The following is a 22,058-nucleotide window of genomic DNA, read 5'->3' on the forward strand; positions in this document are numbered from 1 at the left end:
GGTATACCAAAAAAAATTGTGTCGGACAATGGCCGTCAATTAGTTCCAGATGAATTTGAATTTTCTTTGAAACAAAATGGTATCAAATATATGACATCACCTGCATACCATGCAGCATCATATGGCGCTGCAGAAAACAGGGTTAAAACTGTGAAAAATTTTCTCATCAAAGAAATGAATGCATGTGATAATCATATATACTTTAATCGTTCTCTGAATAGGTTTATAGAATAACAGAACATTGTTCCATAGGTGAATCACCTTCTCGTCTGTTTTTAGGTAGACAGATTAGATCTAGATTTGATTGACTCAAACCAGAAAATATTGAGAAACCACCTAAAGAGATTTCTACTGTGAACAATAATTTGCAAAAATCACAGAAGAAGAATTCAAAATATTTTAGAGGAGGTGTTCATGCTAAAGATTATCGTAACCTTATGAAACCAACATGGTCAGTTGGTCATATTCTGAAAATTTTGGGAAAAATTTTCTATCTAGTGAAAGTTTATGGAACTAACGACGTCAGAATCAACTGATACTCTTTGATATCTCAAATATTGAGTAAAGTGTTTGTGATTCCGCCAATAAACAAATCACTTTTGAAAATGAAAAAGTTTTGACAGAAAATGTTCGCGAAAATGAATTGCCGGTAGGTGTTGATGACAATATAATTCATTATGATCATAATGGGCGAAATAGTATTGAAGAATGTGAAGCTAACACCTCAACATCGATGCGCACATTATGTTTGATAAGTAATCGTCCAAAAAGAGTGAGGAAGTCGCCTGATCGATTACGTTATTAATTTTATTCGAGATGACTTACCAATAAAAAACAAAGAATGTTATTTTTTAGGTTTTTTTTGATGTGCAAGTTACATTTCCCAGAAATTATTTTTTCTTCCAATTGTATATAAACAAAATAAGAAGGGAAAAGTGTGACATCCTGTAGTCAGTACTTTATTTCAACGAGATACGCATGTCATCCCTACTCCTTTCTTATTCTAAATAGAGTCCCATTGGGAGATTCATGTATTCATATAATTTACTGTGAATCTACTTATATAGTAGATTAGACAATGGAAGTCCGAACTGATCAAATACAGTTTTTTTTATAATTATGAATCTGTTAGTAAAGAAGAAATATTTGATGCTTGTACACATTTTTTCTCGTCAGTGTTTTGTTCACAACACTGACGGAAAGAGATTACACAGTCGTTCGAGTGGGTCGGCCTCAAATTCTCGTTGAGGAAGCGAAGATCCTAAGGATAAATATTCTGATGGCAGATCACGAAACAATTATAGGCGTAGTTCAAGCCAGTCAAAATTGAAGTCCGAATACTCGTATCGGTCTGTCAAACGATCCCGTAGTAGGTCTGGGTCGCACATATCAGTCAAAAGCTTTCATCCTAGTTCCTGAGTTACTTTGTATTGACTGCCTACACTAGACTGAATGTGTGGGAAATATTTCCTTTTTGTGAATTATAAGTTAACTGATTGTACTGATTTCAATCAATGAATCATATAATAACAGAAATATAAATAATATAAACAAAGCAAAAAATCCTAAGGTCACGAAGCAGTTATGCGCTCAGTTTAAGCCGACCAGTATGTACGAGTTCCGCTAGATACTCCATTCTGAATCGGCTTCGGAGTCCATCTCTTATCTTTTACAGATATCTATGTCGTTTCACTAAATGATGTCTGTCTATTATATCGAAATCTTGAGTTTCACTGGTAGATATATCCGAAATAAACATAGAAGGGCTGAGAGGTTTTAAATTATCTCATTTCGATATATAAGTTAAAGGCCTTGTATTAATTATGGCTTCACAATCATATAAAGTCGTCATCGATGTTAAAGTAGGTTTCCCTAAGTTTCTACGAAGTAATTCCTTAATTACTCTGACCATGCGTTCCCACCAAGCGGCTGTTGGGGGATTCTGGTGCCATTTGATTTTTCTAACTGTAGAGTAGTCCATAACTTCATTCCAGTCTATCTTCTTCAAATAATTTTTTGCTTCAATAAAATTTGTCCCGTTGTCAGAAAAAATAACTGAAACTCTTCCTCTTCTCGCTATAAATCTCCTCAGTGATGATAAAAATGCGTCTGTTGATAGAGATTTCACCGGTTCCAGATGCGCTGCTCGATATACTGAACAGGTAAACAGTACGATCCATGACTTCTCTCCCCTTTTCAAGTACAACGGTCCAGCTAAATCTACGCCCGTTATCTCAAAAGCGGACACATTGTTCATCATATCTTTCAGTAGAGAAACAAAAGGTGTATTTATGCATTTACTTCTGAATCGTTTGAACTGGACACATTTTTCTATCACTTCTTCAACAGAGTATCTTCCCTTCAGTATTCAAAATCTTTCACGAAGTGTTTTAGCCCCTGCCTGAAGATGTATTTTATGTTGTTCCTCGATCAATTTCCTACAAATCAGCAATATAAAAATCAGAAAACAGAAAAAAATACGATTGTTACTTGTGTTATAGACTTGTTGTCCCATTATAGTCTATCAAAGATGCGTTTCTATGGCAACAAGTCCATTATTAAAAGTTTCAATATGCCCTATAATTGAATTTCCAAAAATATCTGCCCTTAGCAACAATTTTATTTCTTGTGGAGGATTATTTATACTGTTATCACTTAAAATAATGTTTTTATTCTTCAAATAGTCTATGACAGCTAAATCTCGCAATCTAGGTACGTAATTACATATCTTTTTCTGTTCCAATACTGATAATTTGTTGCGTGGGTGGATTTTTACATAATATTGGAAAGCTGCTAGTGTTGCGATGGCTGCGATGATTATAGCTCTATTGACCCAAGAGTGGTGGTTTCTTGGATAAATAACTTGCAGATTGGTAGTGTGCAAATTATTGGCAATGGTGTCGATTCTTTTGATGCTTTCTGCGTCTAATTGTTTCAGGTGGAAAACTTTTTTTGATCGATTACTGCTGTCTTTCGATATACTGAAAGTCAGTAATTCGAAAATGAATTCTTCATGGGTTGTTTGTTCTGCTCTGAAGTACTTGCCGTCCACGAAAACTTTGCAATTTTCTAGGGAGACGATGCAGGGTGAAGATATTTCGTAGATTCCGTCGGTGTCGCAGAATGTTTCCACGCTTATTGGGTCTGCTGAGATAATTATTATTTCTCTTGAACTGATCTGGGAAAGGCTGGTTTCCGATAGATGTATCAGGGTTCTGGAACATGTATTTTTTCCTGTCTTTATAAGGTTTGCGATACAGGGTTATCGCTTGTGAAGATATTGTTGGAGGCAGAAATACTGGTTTTCTATTCCTGGGCACTTCTCTGATGTTGTCCAGAAATCTTCTGTGTTGAGTAACAGGTAGGTTGTTCGGGTATGATTGTTTGGTTTTGGATAGGTTCAGGATGTATTTGGAAATATTTGAAAAGGGAAGTATCGATAGGGGTGTGAATTCTAAATAATATCAATTTGTCTCGAATATTGACATGTACTGAAAATAAGGAATAATAGTTCGATAACTTTTTGAGGTCGGGTATTTGTTCCACACCGTAAATTTCGTTGAGTTTTCCTAACAGGGATTTCAATTTGTTTGGTTCGATTATTGAGCTATGTAAAATATTGATTCTTGCAAAGGAAATTGCAATTTCTATGTTATTTATGATGTATCGTAAGGAATGTAGTTGTATTGATAAATTGTCAATAATATTGGAAAAAGAGAATATGTGTTCTAAGATGACGAAATATTTGATATAGTGTCATATCTTGTGATTGTCCTTCAAGAGTGACTTGGTTTTCGTTTATTTTTCTGAAGTTATTATTAAAGGATGTCGATATGTGTCTCAAGAGACTTTGTTGTTGCTTAATGTTATCATTTAACTTGTTTTCGTTGGACTGCAAAATCTCTAAGTATGAATCTATGGTTGTTTCGTCGTCAGAATCCAAAGTACCAAAAAGCCATTTTTGCAATTTACCTATTCCATCAATGAGTCCTCTTTTTGATCTACGATTTTCTGACAGAGAATTTAGTTTGCTAATGATTATGTCTGCTAAAGATATTACGTTTGAGACCTTGTCAGCAAGTAATATGGAGAAGTGGTTGAATGATTGTTGTTTATGAATAGTGTCGTTCAGTTTAGTAAGAGATTGTCGGATATGTGTTAATGTTGATTCGGGGTCTGTAAGGTTTACATGGTAAAGGAAGGTGTGTTTCGAAGTAATGATTTTTGCTTGGCTTATGTGGACTGGTAGTATGGGATTTTTAATTTCTTTTATTTTTAAGCCTTCTACTGCTCCTAGTCCGAGGAGGATTAGTACGATGTACATTCCGTCTACCTGAAATAACACGTTGTGGTTTTAATATTTTCTTGTGATATGTTTTGGATTTGGATTTTATTTTGTTGTCACTTATTTCAATTGGGTTTTCTATCTTCTCGAATCTGTTTTTCGTTTTTCTTTGGGAGGCGTCTCGTTTTTGGACTTTATAAAGATTTACTTCGGTGTCGATTTTCGTTCGCTTTTTGTAATGTCTTTGATTGTTTTTCTTTTAGTTATTTACTTTTAATTATTTTAAAAATAAAATAAATACAACAATAAAAATTAATTGGCGCTCCGGGGCGACTTCATTGATTTCAGTGGCGCATTTGCTTTTTCAGCTGCAGGAAAACCCGGAAAAACCTGCAGCACCACATCATCTGAAGATCTTGATCTAACAATGTCCTCTCTCTCATAAAACAAAATGTAGGGTATCTCCAGAGGCTCCAATAAATTCAATGCATCGCCAGAACACTTCGTGACACGACTATCGTCAAACTTAAACCAGTCCGTTTCTTCTTTGATCAAGGCGTAATAATGACCAAATTCAACGCCAGAACCACAGTGAACAATGACTGCATGAATATTATAACAGTGGTCTGCTAGGTTGAAATGTTCATCTATTTCGAACCTTCCAAAGAGTTTCTTGCTTCCGTTAGAGGTTGAGTCTTGTTTGAAAATCATCAGTGTTATTATTAGATTGACTGGTGCCTCAGCTATACTTGTTTCCTTATAACAGTCAGTTAGTTTGGCATGAATTATTTCGTTTAGGGTTTTCAAATTTTCTGTGTGATCTTGGACGTATTGTGAAATTTTTTCTTTTATGTTGGTTTCGAATGGATTCTTATAGTCTAGTCGTCCGCGAATGATTGAAAAGGTGTGTGATCAGTGGAGCTGTAGATAGAGTTATCATAAAAGAATAAGGCGTAGTTCATAAGTACTTCTATGCTTTCGTTGGGTTTGGTGTTTTTTAAGGTGAATATAGTTTCCGCTAATGTTGAGTGGAAACGTTCTACGGGACTGTTGCTATTTGGATTATAGGGTGTTGTATAGTGGATTTCAATATGATGAATGCTACATAGTCCTTGTATAAGTTCGTTTTTCCATTCATGTCCATTGTCGGTTGTTATTCGTCTGGGTAACCTAAAGTGGCAGAAATATTGAATTGATTTATTGGCGATCTTGATTGCGGTTAATGATTTTATTGCATAGGCTTGTCCAAATTTTGAGAAAGTGTCTACTATAGTTACAAAGTATTGTCCGTGTATTTTATATGTGTCAGCGTAGACTTGGTCGAACGATTCATACCCTAATGGCGTGGGTTTGAATATTATTTTTGTTGGGTGTCGTTCGTATTTTGTTTTTTGGCAAATATCGCAAGAGTTAATGTAATCGCGTACATCCTGATCTAATTTTGGCCAGTAATATGACCTTTTCATGGCTTTTAGATTTTCTTGTATCCCGCGATAGCTTGTTTTAGTTTCGTGGTATTATCGTATTTTTAACTTTTGTTAGTCCTCGTCGGTTAAAACGGTGAGGAAGGTGTTTGAAATACATAAGGTAAATGCGCCGTTTTTGAAAAATTCTTGAATGATTGAAATAAAGGTGGGTTCAAGTCTTTTGTCTTTGAAGTGTAAACAGTAGGTTTGTGTAGGTGCAAAATGATCTTTGATAATAGTATGGAGTGATTCTTCATTGTTTTCTATTGGAATGGTTAAATGGAGTCTGATTTTGTCGAAAATTTTCTCTCTAGTTGTTTTAGGTTTCTTATTTTCTGTGCTTGATATGATGATTTGATTTTTATAGGTATTTACACTTTTTTCCGTGTATAGAATAGTGATTATTGGGTTTTCGTGATTAGTGTGAACGGTTTCGTTATCTGTTTCCTCGCGATTTTGTTCGGTAACGGCTTTTGAAGTGCTCGGTTGATTGTGATTGAGTATTTCAGGTTGGTTCTTCTTTTTAGATTTGTTAGGTGGTGCTTTGATTTGTATATTTTCTAAGATTGTGATTTTTGTTTTTTTTTTTTGTAGAAGTTTCAGTTTGATCGACCAGATTTGGATTCGGCTCGATATTATTGAAGATATCGTAATTATGATTAGCTAACATTTCATCTATATCTTGATCGCTTAAACTGGGGATATCAGATAATTCCAATGGGTTCACTATTAGTGATATTTCGTCGTCCTCGCGTGTTTCTATTGGGTTCATCTCTACGCGCGAAAGTGCGTCGGCGTTTGTATTCAACTTGCCTTTTTGTATATAATTTCGTAATCGTACTCCTCTAGCTTTAATCTCCATCTTACCAATTCAGAGTTAGGGTATTTTAAAGAGAATAACCACTGTAGAGGTTTATGGTCACTTATAATTTTGAATTTTACACCATAGAGGTATGGTCTAAAATATTTACAGGCCCATACTATTGCAATAAGTTCCTTTTCAATAGTACTGTAGTTGATTTCTGCTGGGTTAAGCGTACGAGAGGCGTACGCGATGGGTAGATCTTGACCAATGGGGCCTTGAGAGAGAACAGAGCCGATAGCATAATTAGAAGCGTCGGTCGTTAAATTGAAGGGTTTCGAGAAGTCCGGATATTGAAGTATAGAGTCATTTACCAATATCTTTTTGCAAGTATTGAACGTGTGAATGAATTCTTGAGTATGTTCTATCTTCATATCTTTTTTAGAACACTGTCTCATTGGCTTTGTCAATTTGGCAAAGTTTTTGATTAATTTCCTATAATAGCCTACAAGCCCGAGAAATGACTTAATTTCTCTTGCGGTTTTGGGAATAGGGAATTTTTCGATAGCTTCTATTTTTTTTTGTTAGGTTTGATACCTTCTGGGGTTATGACATAGCCTAAGAATTCCACAGATTTGCAAAGGAATTCACATTTATCCAGTTGAATTTTCAACCCAGCTTCTTTTAACCTGTCGAATGTTTGTTTCAGGTTGTTAATATGTTCCTGTAAAGATGTTGAGAACACTATTATGTCGTCCATATAAACGAGACATATTTTATTCTGCAAATCTTTCAGAAGACTATCCATCACTCTTTGGAATGTCGCTGGAGCGTTTCTCAATCCAAAGGGCATTCTAACATATTCGTAGTGTCCATGTTCGACACTGAAGGCAGTTTTTGGAATAGATTATTGGGTGCATCTCGATTTGATGAAACCCTGATGCCAAATCTAAAGTGGTAAAATATTGGCATCTTCCTAATTTGTCTAGAATATCTGAAATATTCGGTAAGGGGTATCTGTCGTCAATTGTTTTTTCATTTATCTTTCGGTAATCAACTACAATCCACCATTTTTGTTTTCCGCTAGCATCTATTTTTTTGGAACGATCCAAATAGGGGAACTCCATTGGGATTGTGAGGGTCTTATTGAAGGAATTTGTTTTTGAAAACTATTCATTTAACAATTTGAGAACTAGTGGTTACAATGATCTTAACAGAGTAAAATATTCAGTAAAACTAATCTAATGTGTACATGAAATGTGCGCTTTTATACTGTCAAAGCTATTTACAAAACATTGGTTTATCGTTATCTTAAGTACCCTAAGGAATGTTCAAAGAAAGTAGAATAAGTAAACAGTGGATAATTATTGTCTACATAACTCATGCCTACCTCAAGATTTATTGAGAGCATGGCAACGTTCCCTGCATAGATTTGAACCTGAAAATTCGGGAAGTGCTACAAATGTCTCAACGGAGTCAGGTCCGGGTAAGTTAGACACTCGTCTTAAAAACCTCATGAAGTTTCTGAAAATCGAAGTTGAAACGAGCAGCGTATTACATTGGCTTCGGAGGGTTTCGGTTTAGTCGGTCAAGGTAACGCCAGTGCTAATTTATCGAGAACTGTTTCGAAGTCTTCGGCTAAGAAAAATGTCAGTTCACCGGTACCCACCGCTGCAAACTTGGTTAGTTTCAATTCAAATTGTGCAATTTATGGTGGTTCTAATCACATTGGTGAACACTGTTTCAAAGTACAGAAGATGTCTTTGGAGCAAAAGAAACGTATTTTGATCAGTAACAAAATTTGTTTTAGATGCCTGAAAGCTGGTCATACTTCAAAAAGATGTCGTAGACATCCTAGGTGTGCTATCTGTCAAAAATCTCATCTGGTAATGATGTGCCCTGATTTTCCTAGTAACAGGGAGTCTCTTGATACTCTTGATCATAGTAAGAAACCAGAGGTGGATCCTAACATTGACAAATCTCTAGCCACCTACAACAATTCACGAACCCATGTATTTTTGCAAACTATGAGAGTGGACATATTTAGTGCTAATGGGCAAAGTACGTGAAGGCTTTGATCGATAGTGGTTCTCAACGATCATACGTTCTTAAGCCAACTGCTGAGACATTGGGATGCCAATCAGTGGGTAAGGAAAAACTTATTCATTGTTTATTTGGTGGCTCTCAAAATGAACGACTTCATGAATGTTATGTGGTCAAATCAAAGAATCAAAAGTATTCATATAATTTAGAGGTTTTAGACCAACCAATAATATGCAGTGAGGTTTCGCCTGTCTGTTCTGGACCAAGGATTGAAGAGTTCAGAGATCTCAATATTGAGTTGTCAGACATTGGATCTGCTGAATCTATTGAGATTTTGATTGGTGCTGATTCCGTCTGTCAAATCTTCACAGGAAATTGTCACTCATTATCTAATGGTCTAGTAGCCTATGAAACTTCATTCGATTGGGTTCTTCTTGGAAAAATACCAATGCACAACAATCTGAATACAGCCAACTCTTTGATCAGCTCAACCTTGTCGTTTCTAGTGAAGGAATCCATCATCAGTTCTTTGTGGGATCTTGATATATTGGGTATTGAAGAACCAAGCAAGTTCAGAACACGGGAGGAATTGGTATCAGTCGCCAAAGATATTTTTCAAACACCGTGACAATTAACAATGAAGGTCGTTGTGAGGTCCGGTTACCTTGGATTGATGGTCACCCATCACTGTCAAAAAATTATCATCTTGCCAAAAGGAAACTACACAATAGTCTTCAAAAATTACAGAATCAAAACCTCGTTCAATCTTATGACCGAGTCTTCAAAGGGTGGTTAGAGGAAGGAATAATTGGGATAATTCCATCTGAACATGACAAATGTGGTATTCATTATCTGCCTCACAGACCAGTCATAAAAGAAAATACCCTTACAACAAAAATCCGGCCTGTGGTTGATGCATCTGCTCATGAAGAAGACAAGCCTTCTTTGAATGATTGTTTGGAAAAATGTCAAAATTACATCGAATTGATTCCGTTAATTTTGCTTAAATTTAGAGAGTACAAGTTTGGATTAGTTTCACACATCCGGAAGGCATTCTTGCAAATTAGTCTTCACGAGAGAGATCGAGATTTTCTTCGCTTCGCTTCGAAATGAGTTGACCTTTCGCCACTGTCGAGTTGTTTTCGGTGTTAATAGCAGCATTATTCTCTTAGGAGCAACCATTGAACATCAGCTTGAAGAAATGTTAAGAAGGACTGAAAGCGGCGACACGAGATACTTCCGTAAAGTAATATTGAAGCTGATAAATATAGGATTTTATGTCGACAACTGCGTTACAAGTCTTTCTGATGAATTAACTCTCAATATGTTTTTGCAAGAAGCCACTATGATTATGGCAGAGGGTAAGGTTGTCTTAAGAGGGTGAGAGTTCACTAGAAAGGAGAGTAACTACAACAATGAAGATGTAGTATCTTTTCCAGTATTGGGATTGATGTGGGATCCAGTACGAGATACATTGAATATTAATCCAAGCTGCCTAAAAGAAGTGATCTCACAAAAAGAATACATTATCAAAAGAATAATTTTGTCAATGGCTGAACGTGTCTTTGATCCTACAGGCTTTGTGTGCCCTGCTACATTAGTTCCGAAATTGTTGTTACAAGAATTGTGGAATAATAACCTCACCTGGGATGAGCCTGTAGATGAAGACACATTTATTAAATTTAGAAATTGGTTTCATGAACTACCTTGTCTACTAGAAAAAGCTATATCTAGATGGGTAGATATTGCTCCAACTTCTAATTTCGTTTACTCTATTCATACGTTCTGTGATGCCAGTAACACAGCCTACTCTGCAGTTATATTTCTACGTGTTGTTAAGAATCAACAAGTGTCTGTCCATCTCCTAGCGGCGAAGTCTAGATTGACTCCTATACAGAAGAAAGGGAAAATGTTGACAATTCAAAGGCTAGAGTTACTTGCAGCGACAATTATTGGCACAAGATTGTTCAGAAATGTCATAGATAATTTTGAATTCAAACAAATAACGAGCTATTTCTGGAGTGATTCGTCTACGATAATTTTCTGGATACAAAGAAAAGAAGAATGGGCCACATTTGTGTGAAATAAAATTGCTGAAATCCGTAGTTCAACTCCTTCACATACATGGAGACATATTCTTTGGATTCACAATCCTGCAGACCTTCCATCACGTGGTTGTTCTCCAAAAATTTTACTCCGTTCGAGATGGTGGAAGGGGCCAGCATGGCTCTATGAAATACCAGATAAGTGGCCTAGTGGTACTGTCAACTGCAATAAAGAAAAAGTTGATCACCACACTTCTTGATAATGATTGCTCTGATTTTTGGCATTTAACTGTTTTCTCAGAATTTTTCCAAACAGTAAAGCTAGTGGCTGCTGTCTTTAGATTTATATTCAATCTAAAAACTAAAAAATCTAGACGGAATTGTGGGCCACTGTCATGCAGAAATTAAACGCCGCTGAAATATTCATTTTGAAAATTGTTCAAGAAGAAACTTTTCCAGACAAAGAAAAGGACAAAACCATCATCAGTCTGTCCCTTTCTGTGATGAAAATTGGTTGATTCATCTTAAATGTAGAGTATCATCTCGTAAAGACTCCGAGAGTTTTCGTTTTCCTATTTTACTTCCTGCTAAACATCCTACAGTTCATCAAATCATTTTTCAGGAGCACGTACAGCTTGTCATGTAGGAACTCAAGGATTGTTGGACATTCTTCGAAAGCGGTATTGGGTACTAGGTGAACGTCGTGCCGTTCGATCTGTTTTTGTAAAATGCTTCACGTGTAGGAAATTCAATGCAAAAAGGTTGACTGTTAACTCCCCACCATTACCAATCGATCGAGTTCGCGATGCCAATGTGTTTGAAATAATAGGTATCGACTATGCTGAACTTAAGTTTTTGAGAAACGGAGACAAAGCTTACATTTGTCCATTGACTTGTGTCGTTTATCATGCGGTACACCTCGAATTAATTACTTCGTTGTCAACTTATGTTTTTATGTTGGCTTTGAGACGTTTCGTTGCTCGCAGAGGTCGGCCTAAGACAATTTACAGTGACAACGGTAGATATTTCGTTGGTCTAGAAAATACTTTTGGAAAACTTGACTGGTCTAAAATTTCGGAACAGTGTTTGTCGCAACGCATTACTTGGCGTTTCAACCCTCCGACAGCCGCATGGTGGGATGGGTTCTGGGAACGTTTAGTTGGTGTTGTAAAGACTCTTCACCGAAAAGTGTTGGGTCGGGCTTCCCTGGACTATGAAGATTTAACAACTTTGGTTTGAGAGTGTGAAGCTGTAGTAAATAGTAGACCAATCTCTTATGTATCTAACGGTCCAGCACATATAGTTGCCTTGACTCCTGCTATGTTTTTAAATGATCTTGGTAATGAGTATGGTATGCCTGATTGTGATCAAATAGACAGAAAATCTCTCTGTCGTAAAATGAGACACAAACAGAAATTGAGAGATGATCTGCGTCGACGTTTTAGAAATTAATATTTGGGAACGCTGAAAATTGCATCAAATAAAATATCACGAAATGTCTTTTTTGGTGAGATTGTTCTGGTGGGTAACGACAGTCAGAAGCGCATTTAGTGGTCAATGGGTCGAATTATTGAACCATTACCTGGGGAAGATGATGTAGTTCGCCTGGTTCGGGTTCATACTAAGAATGGTCAAATTTTTCGACCAGTACAGAAGCTGTATCCTTTGGAATGCTTGGACCCAGATGTTTCTGTGAAATCACGATCGGAACATGTTGCAGAAGAATCCCAGTCGCCATGTCTTCCAGTTGAAGAAGATGATAGTGCCGGAGTGAATTCAGTGCATTTGGGCGAATCGGGAGTGTCAAAAAGCAACGTACCCGATTCCGTTGTGAAAACGCGTAGTGGCAGAATTTCGAAAAAACCTGCCAGATACGTGAGACGTGAGACGTGAGAAATAATATTACGAATAATAATCTTTCTCAGGTGGGAGAATGTTAAGAAAATGTTATGAAATCTATTTTGAATTTTGTACAAAACCACCCTGTAATATTTTTTCATATTGGAAAATACTGTTTCTGTCACAGGAGTTGTCAATTTTTGCCAATGTACTAACGTCAATAAAAAGTAAAAAGTTTTTACCGATAAATCGTATTGTTGGGGTTTGCAGTAATCGTTGTACGAACAGTAGATACTCATTTGACAATTTCCATTGAACTGATAGAACCGGAGTTGAACGGGTAGTTTTTTCTTCTGGATTCTGGAAATTTTCTATGTTTTTTACCACTTTTGTTTGTAACTGACGTTACGTTGGTTACGTTAGTTACGTCATTTCTCTTTTCATTACTCGGTAATACATTTTTTGACTTTCTACTTCTTTGTAAAAGGTGCTTTTCACTAGTAGATTTGAATTTTGCAAGGCTTAGTGCCTTCAGAGACGAGTACAGATGATTATACAAATGTAAGTTTAGTGAATTTTTCTTACTTATCGTTAATTTATGTCTGGTCAATTCAATAAACTTGAGGATACCGTCCCATATGCATGATCATCACAATGTCGGTCAAATTTATTAACGTTACCTGAATGACCGTAAATCAAAATACCAAATGACATAACTGAGTGAAATAATCCATAGTAGGCTGTTTTGAGCGTCATCAAGCTGACCACATTATTTAATTGTCTCAGGACAAACAAAACGGTGGGAAGTTTGCTAGTCACAGCTTTGACATGATCGAACCAGCTCAATCTATTATCAGCCAAACTGTTCAGTATTCAGATAAACCCAATTCACCCAAGTAAGTTTCTTAGACCCTTTTTGGTGACACAAAGTATGTCTCTTTTTTTGTGCAACTGTCCGGAACAACATTGGTGGTAGCAAACTGCCCTTTAAGGTCAGAGACAGAAATGAGTGTTAGGTATATGTTAATTTCCATATAGGTTTGATATTACATTATCTATGCATGTAGATGATTGTGCAGTTATTCGAGTGGAGCTATTGATAGTTATTTTAAGGCCATGAGTCTAGCAAGTATTCAAGTTGGATATTTGAAATTGAATTAGACATATGAAATTTATATTGAAATCTACCAGTTGAATATTTTCATGTTTCTTTCCAATAACTGAGGCAAAAGAGCATCCAGGTTTGCATTTGATCTGTAGAAACAAATAATCAACGTGTTAATAGATTTAATAAAAATGCCACAGAAGTCGGAGTCGAGTTCAACATTATAAGTATTCAGGCCTACAATTCGTGGATTTGAGGTTTTTTTACAATAGATGGCAACCCACCGTGATAATCTCAAAGTTATCACATAAGAAAAAAATATAAATAATAATAAAAAATACAAAAAATATTAAGTTTGTCACAAATTTATTTTAGCAGATTCAAACTGGGAAAGCTGCAGTTCTCTTAGAATCCGTCCTGTACCACACTGAATAAAGTCGATATACAATTATGCTTTTTGTATCGGGAGAGAGAGAGAGATAGCAAGCTTCACCTTGATCCTCTCATTCATTGAAAAAAAATACCTCAAGAATGTTGAGGTAAAAAAATATTACCAAATTAATTTTATTATTAGTAAGAAGTAAATATTGATTTCACTCTTCCATCATACTCGAGATTCGTGTCCATCTAATTCATCATAATGTACTCACTCCATCATAACATCAAAGGAAAGAAATTGCGATGCATCATAACGCTACAATCATAATCGTTATATACAGAATACGTAATACAGAGAAACGTAGTAAGCCCTTTTTGTTTGTTTGGCAAAAATTCATTAATTGAAGTTTGACCCCCTTCTATTGATAGATCGATATGATATTTGGTACACACATTTAGTTTTGATGACAGTGCAATTTACTTGTGATACACTGCTTGGTACCTTTGATGTAGTAATGAATATTACTAATTTAATCTTCCTCCTGAAGAGGTGTTGAAATAACGGTTTTGTGTTGGGCTAAAACTCCAGTAAAGGACAATACAATTTAATAAATTCTGTATCATTGTAAATCCAAGAAGGCCGCAGCTACAAAATGACTGATTACATATTTTTTTCATAACTACCTAAATATGAGTATCGAATGACAGGGCTTGACTAGTAGAATAGTAGTACAATTTAAAAAAGATGCAAATTCAAGATGACCGTAGCTACAAAATGGCGGATTACATATTACCTTGTAATACTAAAGCACTAAAAGAACTAAACAGAATGAGAAGAATTGAGTAACAAATTTAGAAACTCGAGAATTGAAAATAAATATGTTTGACGGTTTTATTGAAAAAAATAATAATAATTATGATGTAGATAATGTAGGTAGTGAAAACTGAAAAATAATTTAGCAAGTCCTAGGTAACAGTCATCACACGACTCTTCTCTGCAATCTACAGTATTGATCCGTTAAAAACAATAAAATCATTGGTCATAATATTTACATATTTTCTCAGTTTACGATACACCCAACGGTTTTATTATTTTTTTCATCTGATCAATACCATAGATTGCTGAGAAGAGTGACATACATTTTCGAAACCAACCTCAACAAAAGAATGAGTGCAGTTAAGAAACAACTCACACTAAATCTTCATTTGTCTGAGGGTGTTGTAGTTCGGGTACGTTCGTTTCCAATTTCACACCAGAATATCCAAATCTTCCCATTGAACAAAGACTAGAGGAAACTTCAATGTTAGAGAAGTAGTAAGTAAAAAAGCTTTGTTGAAACTGCTTCAAGATTCATTAATTCATTTTATTTGATGTATCATATAAAAAAGTACAATTGACGGCTGCCTAAATGTGAAAAACATCTGTGAATATTTTTGTGCTAAGCTTTTTTCAAGATTCATTCAAAGATTTATAGAAAAAACTATAAATATATCGTTTAGTTGATTTACTCTAAATTTTGGTTAACACTTCTGGTTAATTTCTATTTCTTAATTTAAACGAGAGATTATGATTTCTCAAACATGATTGAATTTCAACTGTTCATCCACATCCACAGTATGAAAATTTCGTTGTTTTATGGGCAGCTAATCAGGTTTTGAAGTGACAAATATGAAACAATTAAGTCAAGATATGTGAAAGCACAATTATTCCTAACTTAAGTAGAATCGTAAAAAAACAAAACGTATTGAAATACTTGCAAGTATTTATTCATAACACAAACAGCTTACTTCTAATATACAAAATTGAATATTTTCAGAAAAACTTCAGAGTACGGCACCGTTGAATAAAATAATAAAATATTTGGTGTTCCCCGAAGATGTATGCTTCAAACCTTCAACAAGTGGATTCCGTCAAGAAGGAATTATTCTTTTGTATCTCTCCAACAAAAGGGGACTCTTTTCAATTTTAATCAATGGTAGTATTGTCTATCCTGAATCCTCATGCTCCAAACCAGCATTTGAATATACGTCAAGTGACTTATTTCATTCACAATTTATGAAATTTCCATTACGGAGAGAAATAGAACTCACCACGTTGTATTCCTTAGAGATTCTTCATTTCCTTGCTAAAACAAGTTCAAGTTTAGAAACTTCGTAAATCGAAAATATAAAAACAACAATAAAAATGCTGGAACTTATACCCTGTGGCACAAGTCAAGCAGTTTAAAAAAAAATACTTCAATTGGTGACGGAAAAAGACACTGGTGGAAAGAATATATAGTTTTATTTTTCAGATATGGATAATCGAAGAAAAAAATTGGATTTTATTTCCAATAGGACGTACAGAGGTTTTTATCAACACTTTTCATCGATTTCAATCCGCCCATTCGATTGGATTCCGATTCAGAATACAGTTCAGCTTCGCTCAGTTTCCATTTGTACATACAACAGTATACCGAACATTGAAAAAGCCACGAATTTCTGTTATTACGAAAACTAAAGAAAGAAGTATCAATATCCCTGGATCTTAAGAAATTGGTGATATTAAAGCTTTTATAAGCAGATATATTTTGCCTAAAACGTACAAGTGAATTTTTTCTATCTCAAACCAAACAATAATACACTGAAAAGCGAAGTGTTTTGTTTGAAACACTCGATTGATTTTTTACCCGCGAATAGCTTGGCTCACATTTTAAAATTTCCATCTACTCTTCTCAAGCCCAACTTGCATTAAGCATCCGATCTACTTGTAGATATCATTAAAGTACATATCATACATATAGATTACGTTTTGAGCTTTCTACAACGACACACCGTCCCATACGATATACGAAGTTGTCGTTAATGTTGATCCTGGTTATGCAATCATCTTATTCATCTACCCATTATTTCATAAAACGAAATACACAACATTACATTGCGAGTGCTTAATCAACGTTCTAAACTTATTAATTTTAAAAACGAAGAAATAATAATTCGTTTGGAATTGAAACGAAAGTATTGTGTTTGTTGACTACCTATAAGAAAAACTCCTCACCATTTTCTCCGTCAGTCTTCACCAAGACCTTCAAACAGCATTAACAACTGTCTATGGAGAATAAATTATTTTTGGAATCTCTGGGTTATCATGTTGTCCAATCATGTGTTTAACATTTTCCGAAAACTACAAAACGATGAATCCATACAAAAGGTAGAGTGGCGGACCTACTACCCGTATGTCAAATGTTTTCCCAACAATAATGTCATTGAAATCAACATTAATCAATCCAATGCCTTTTAAGCTCTGTACGATAGCCTGCAGAATGGCAAAGAATTGGAAGCATTTAGTGAAGTTGGAATTGTTATTACTGTCAGAGGCTTTCTCACCAACACCGATGAAGATATCAATCACTCCATCTCAGGATAGAAATATCCCACCAATACGGATGTCATCAATACAACGCATCTAACATTCAACATCCTGATACCTATCAAACATTTTTGAATAAATTCAACGATTATCAGTGTGTTTCCTACGGTTAACACACCATCCGATTAGTACGAGCTAGGGATGATAGCAACCGTTTCAAAATAGATCAGAGTCCTGTAACACTAACGGCAAAGACGGCAGTTAAGCTGGAAATTGAAAATATCGAACTCAAACGAATCTTTCCACATGATCAATTTGAATTGCAACTTTGGAAAGCTATTCAAGCTGACACTCCTATTCTCATACCGTTCACACAAGGTGTGAGAGCAGGCAGCTTTCTTGTTTCTCGAATTGTGTGTTTTCAAAAAAATCGTGATTACACTAAAGTCAAGAATGAACCAACAATATTCAATAAATTGATGGATGTAGCCGGTTACTACGTGGTAGGAATACATAATGAAAAGAGAAATGAAAATGTTTTTTACCACTTTTATTCGTTACCAACGTTACTGCAGTTTCCTATACTGACATTTTCAAGCTTATATTGTATTTTATATGTTTAAAATGTCCGTATAGGAGGTTAGTTTATTGTATAAGTTTGAAAATGTCCGCATAGGACGAAACTGCAGTAACGTTAGTTACAAATAAAAGTTGTAAAAAATAGAAATTTTCATTTCTCTTTCCACAACAATATTCAATCATTTGGATATCAGTAATATAACGCTAACTCTAAACGATGAGGATTACCCCAAAGAAAATATGCATCTGAATTTTGCAAAGAGGAATTTTTCGCAAGCTTATTTCAACTACTCGCAATTCGGCCTTTGCTACAAAATTACTGATCAACATAATCCTCTTCTCACTTACACCGCATTTTTGGAGAGAGCTCTCTTCATTATCGATTTTTCCAGAAGAGACGAGATCATCAAAAGTTCCAGTGTTGATGTGAAACTTGAAATCGAAGCATCAGCGGGATTTCCCAATCAGCAAAATTATTAAGAAATGGAACTGAACATGTGATTTTGCTGCAGTATCAATCGCAAAGTCAACATAGCGATAGCTGTTGTAGATATTCAAGGCTTCACCATCGAGCAACAATTACATCCTAAGGAGATAGCTATTAGGATTGTAGTGACTTTTTACTGTTGCCAAACTTACCATTTTCCTGTTTGAGTAAAGAAGATCGCCGTACCGCCTGTTACTTGGAGCGGAACGTTCACGGATTAAGTTATTCCTCTGGCTTCGTAGAATATAATCAACTCGATGCCATCCTCATGAAAATCTACAAGGTGTCGATATCATTTTATGTGCGAGGACATCAAAAACGTGACTATCTAACAATGAAATTTCACGAAATAGATATATCCACACGCGTTGAGAATTTGAAGAACTATGACACTACGATTCGGATGGTTTCCACATTCGACAACACCTTTTATGCATCACATTCAAAACCGAACCAAATATAATTTCAGTCTCCGAAACGCAGATATTTTATACAAAAGGCTTTGTGATTTTTTACCAGAATGAAATTTCCTATTTGAAATGTTTTACCTAACCTCATCACCTGATGATGGTAAAAACGAAAACGGCTACACGAAAACGTTGCGCTTTTATAAAAACGTTGGGCTTTCACAAAAACGTTACACGAAAACGTTGCGCTTTTACGAAAACGTTTTGAAATCCCTCCATCCCCCCAATGCCGCGTGTTTTATTTGACCGACCACACCCCCGTTTTCCTCCTGAAGTTTGACAAATGACATGTATTTAGACACGAAAACAAAGATGAAAAACGAATAAACGCACGCAAAATGGTCTAAACGCACTCAAAACAACGTATTAAGAAATGTCATTGGTGAATACTCCGCTTCCCTCATTGCCCCATTTTCGAACGTTAACTTCCACAACACCTAACTCCCCCCAACACTTTTGAATATAAATACGTTTCTCATTGGGATATCACGTTGAAACTCTATACTTCCGTTAAACCAACATGATTTTTAATGATATATTTTTCCACATCTTGTACACACATTGACACTTTGTTTTTTTTTTAAATGATGTATTTTTGGAACACCCTGAACACATTAAGAAATCGCAAGTTGCAACGTTAGAGCCCCGTTAAACTGCCATAATTTTTTTGAATGATATATTTTTGCCACACCTTGTGAACATTGACGCCATGTCTTTGTCTTCAATTTGATTTTTCATTCACCATTATTATTATACCATTATTTTCATAATTCATCCACGCTGTTATCTTTCAACTGAATCTGTCCGATACTCCTTCTGTGTCTCTTTTCCACTCACTAACGTAACCACGTCCCCCAGGGAATACGTAACAAGAATCTGATAGTCGATCTACTTGTAAATCACGTGTACTTTCGCTAACTAGTAGCAAAATTTCATAAAACTGGTAGGTAGTGTCACAAATGAAAAAAGGGATCAACCAAGATTACTGGACGAAGCAACGCAAATTGAAGTACTCGAACTGATTGCAATGAACCATACTTTATCGACTCGTCAGGCAGCTACAGCAACCGGATTATCCCGCGAATCTGCAAGGAAATTACTCAAATTACTTAAATTTCATCCATATAAAATACAAATTCTTCATGAACTCGGTAATGACAACCTCGACAGAAGAATTGAATTTTGTGCAATTATGACAACTATAATTATTATCGCAGAACCTCGGCTCAAAAATATTTGCTTTGTGACGAGTACACTTTTTATTTAAATGGGCACGCAAATAAACAAAACTGTCGTTACTGGAGTGACGAGACCCCACGACTATTTAGAGAAGGGCATACGCAATACCCCGAAAAAGTTAATGTTTGAGCTGGTATATTGGGAGATGCAATCATTTGTTCATTATTTTGTGAAGAAAATTTAAATGGCAAAATGTATGCTCACATACTAGAAAGATTTATCGAACCTCGGATAGTTCATGAATTAGAGAATCAGAGATACATACACGGCAATTTATCTTTTGAAGAAAATTTATTACATTTTCAACAGGATGGGGCACCTCCTCATTATGTAGTTTCAGTTAGACAATGGTTAGATAATAATTATGCTAATCAATGGATTGGAAGAAGAGATCCTAATGAATGGCCTCCTAGATACCCGGACCTATCTCCTCTTGAGTTCTTCCTCTGCGGCCATCTAAAATATGTTGTTTTTAAGACGCAGAGAAACATATGGAAGTTGCTTTTAGCGATTTCTTATATTTTATTTGGTTGCCCAAATAATAGCCATGTTTTTAAGTTGTCATGAGGCAGAAACGGTGTTCAATGTGAGATAATTCGATCTGCCGAAAATATTTCAGGAAATTGGTCGAAAAATTTCAATCAACTGGAAGTGTAGCTAGAGCAGCTGAAAGAAAATCTCGGACAGGAAACTGACAGAAACCGTTGCATCCGTATTGAATAACCCTCTGCAGTCCAGGATAATAGTTGCTCCGCAACTGGTTATCGAAATTCAAAAAGTGAACGTCATTGTATGAAGAATTGAAATACCTTTCATATGAAATGTCACAAGACCCTCACTTTCCATTTGAAAAAAGAAAACTGAAAGCGACAAGTAATGTCACACTATAGGATATTTTATCAAAGTGCTAGAAATTATTCCTTTTTTACGACTTTTATTCCTTGTCCCGTTAGAGGATGGGGGCCTATTTACTTCTGCACTCTACACATATGTTCCTATTGGCCAGACATATAATATTCAAATTGCTCAATTTCAATTGTACTCATATTTATTGCATTGACTCCGATTTAATCAGTATGTACTGTATATGTGATTCCTACTAATATCCCACGATTGTTTAATTAAACATTATTCATTTAATATGCTTTGTTGGGACTGAAATTGTATTGATTGGCAATATATTCATTAATCATCGAAATTACGTATTATGAGTGCCCTTGCCATATCCTCTTACATTAGAAGAGACACAGTTATGAATCTGATAGAATCCAACCAAGACTAGTCCCAGAGCTACGAATACGAAATAATATATCAGAAAAATATACCAAAACGGAGGTGAAGCAGAAAAACCTTTCTTCAGGTAAAAAAGAAAGATTTTGAAAAATTGTAGGGTTATAAATATGTTCGTACTATTATTTTATCAAACGCGGACAATTGAAAGTTTCTTTGCTTTTCAGAAATATTCGCCTCATTCTCTTTCAGAATTCTTAGTGTACGTTATTACTCAATATTCTTGTGAGTTCGAATGTTTCTAGAAAATTTTCAGTTTGAATGTTCCTAAAAAAATTTCAGAAAAAAAGCTTTTTGACTTTTACTTCTCCATCATTACCAGGATTGGCATATTTCAAGGTGTCGATACATCCTTAAAAGAATATCAAGATGTCAACAATCGTTAGACTGCAGCAGACTACAAAGTCTTACAGGTAATTTCGTCCAAATCTTCATATAAGGATTCTTGGACAATCGGAATTTCCGAAATAACTAAACGGTCGAGCTCATACTTTGTGATAAAAGTGACGATACAGGTAAATCTACCTCTGGTAGAAGGAGAATGGATACTCAAGATGCTCTCTAGTAGAGCAATAAGTAACAATGTAGAAGACATTACAGTGAGAGGACTGGTCATGAGGGGATATCCACAGGGAGGAACATAGTTCTGGATACCTTGATTAATTACCTCAACAATAATGTATT

General features: G+C 35.5%; 1 protein-coding gene and 1 long non-coding RNA gene across 3 annotated transcripts in view; one reads left to right on the top strand and one right to left on the bottom strand.

The window, feature by feature from the left end:
* Positions 1-15,593: 15,593 nt before the first annotated feature.
* The window catches only part of LOC141485139 (uncharacterized), a 35,877-nt gene continuing 29,412 nt past the window's right edge, over positions 15,594-22,058 (bottom strand). Inside the window, exons 2-4 of one of the 2 annotated variants that reach the window (XR_012467032.1) lie at positions 18,531-19,930; positions 18,240-18,477; positions 15,594-16,089 (exon numbers count right to left, since the gene is read on the bottom strand). This is a non-coding gene — a long non-coding RNA (uncharacterized lncRNA). The remainder of the gene's footprint in view (positions 16,090-18,239; positions 18,478-18,530; positions 19,931-22,058) is intronic. The other variant, XR_012467031.1, reaches the window with a different exon arrangement.
* LOC111510818 (odorant receptor 46a) overlaps positions 21,301-22,058 on the top strand; it is a 33,996-nt gene continuing 33,238 nt past the window's right edge. The window contains exon 1 of the mRNA XM_074181230.1: positions 21,301-21,444. The gene's annotated coding sequence lies outside the window, so the exon portion shown is untranslated. The remainder of the gene's footprint in view (positions 21,445-22,058) is intronic.

This window comes from Leptinotarsa decemlineata, unplaced genomic scaffold, assembly GCF_025532065.1.
Source record: "Leptinotarsa decemlineata unplaced genomic scaffold, Ldec_3_MD MMD2_tig00026307_RagTag_RagTag, whole genome shotgun sequence".
NCBI lineage: Eukaryota > Metazoa > Arthropoda > Insecta > Coleoptera > Chrysomelidae > Leptinotarsa > Leptinotarsa decemlineata.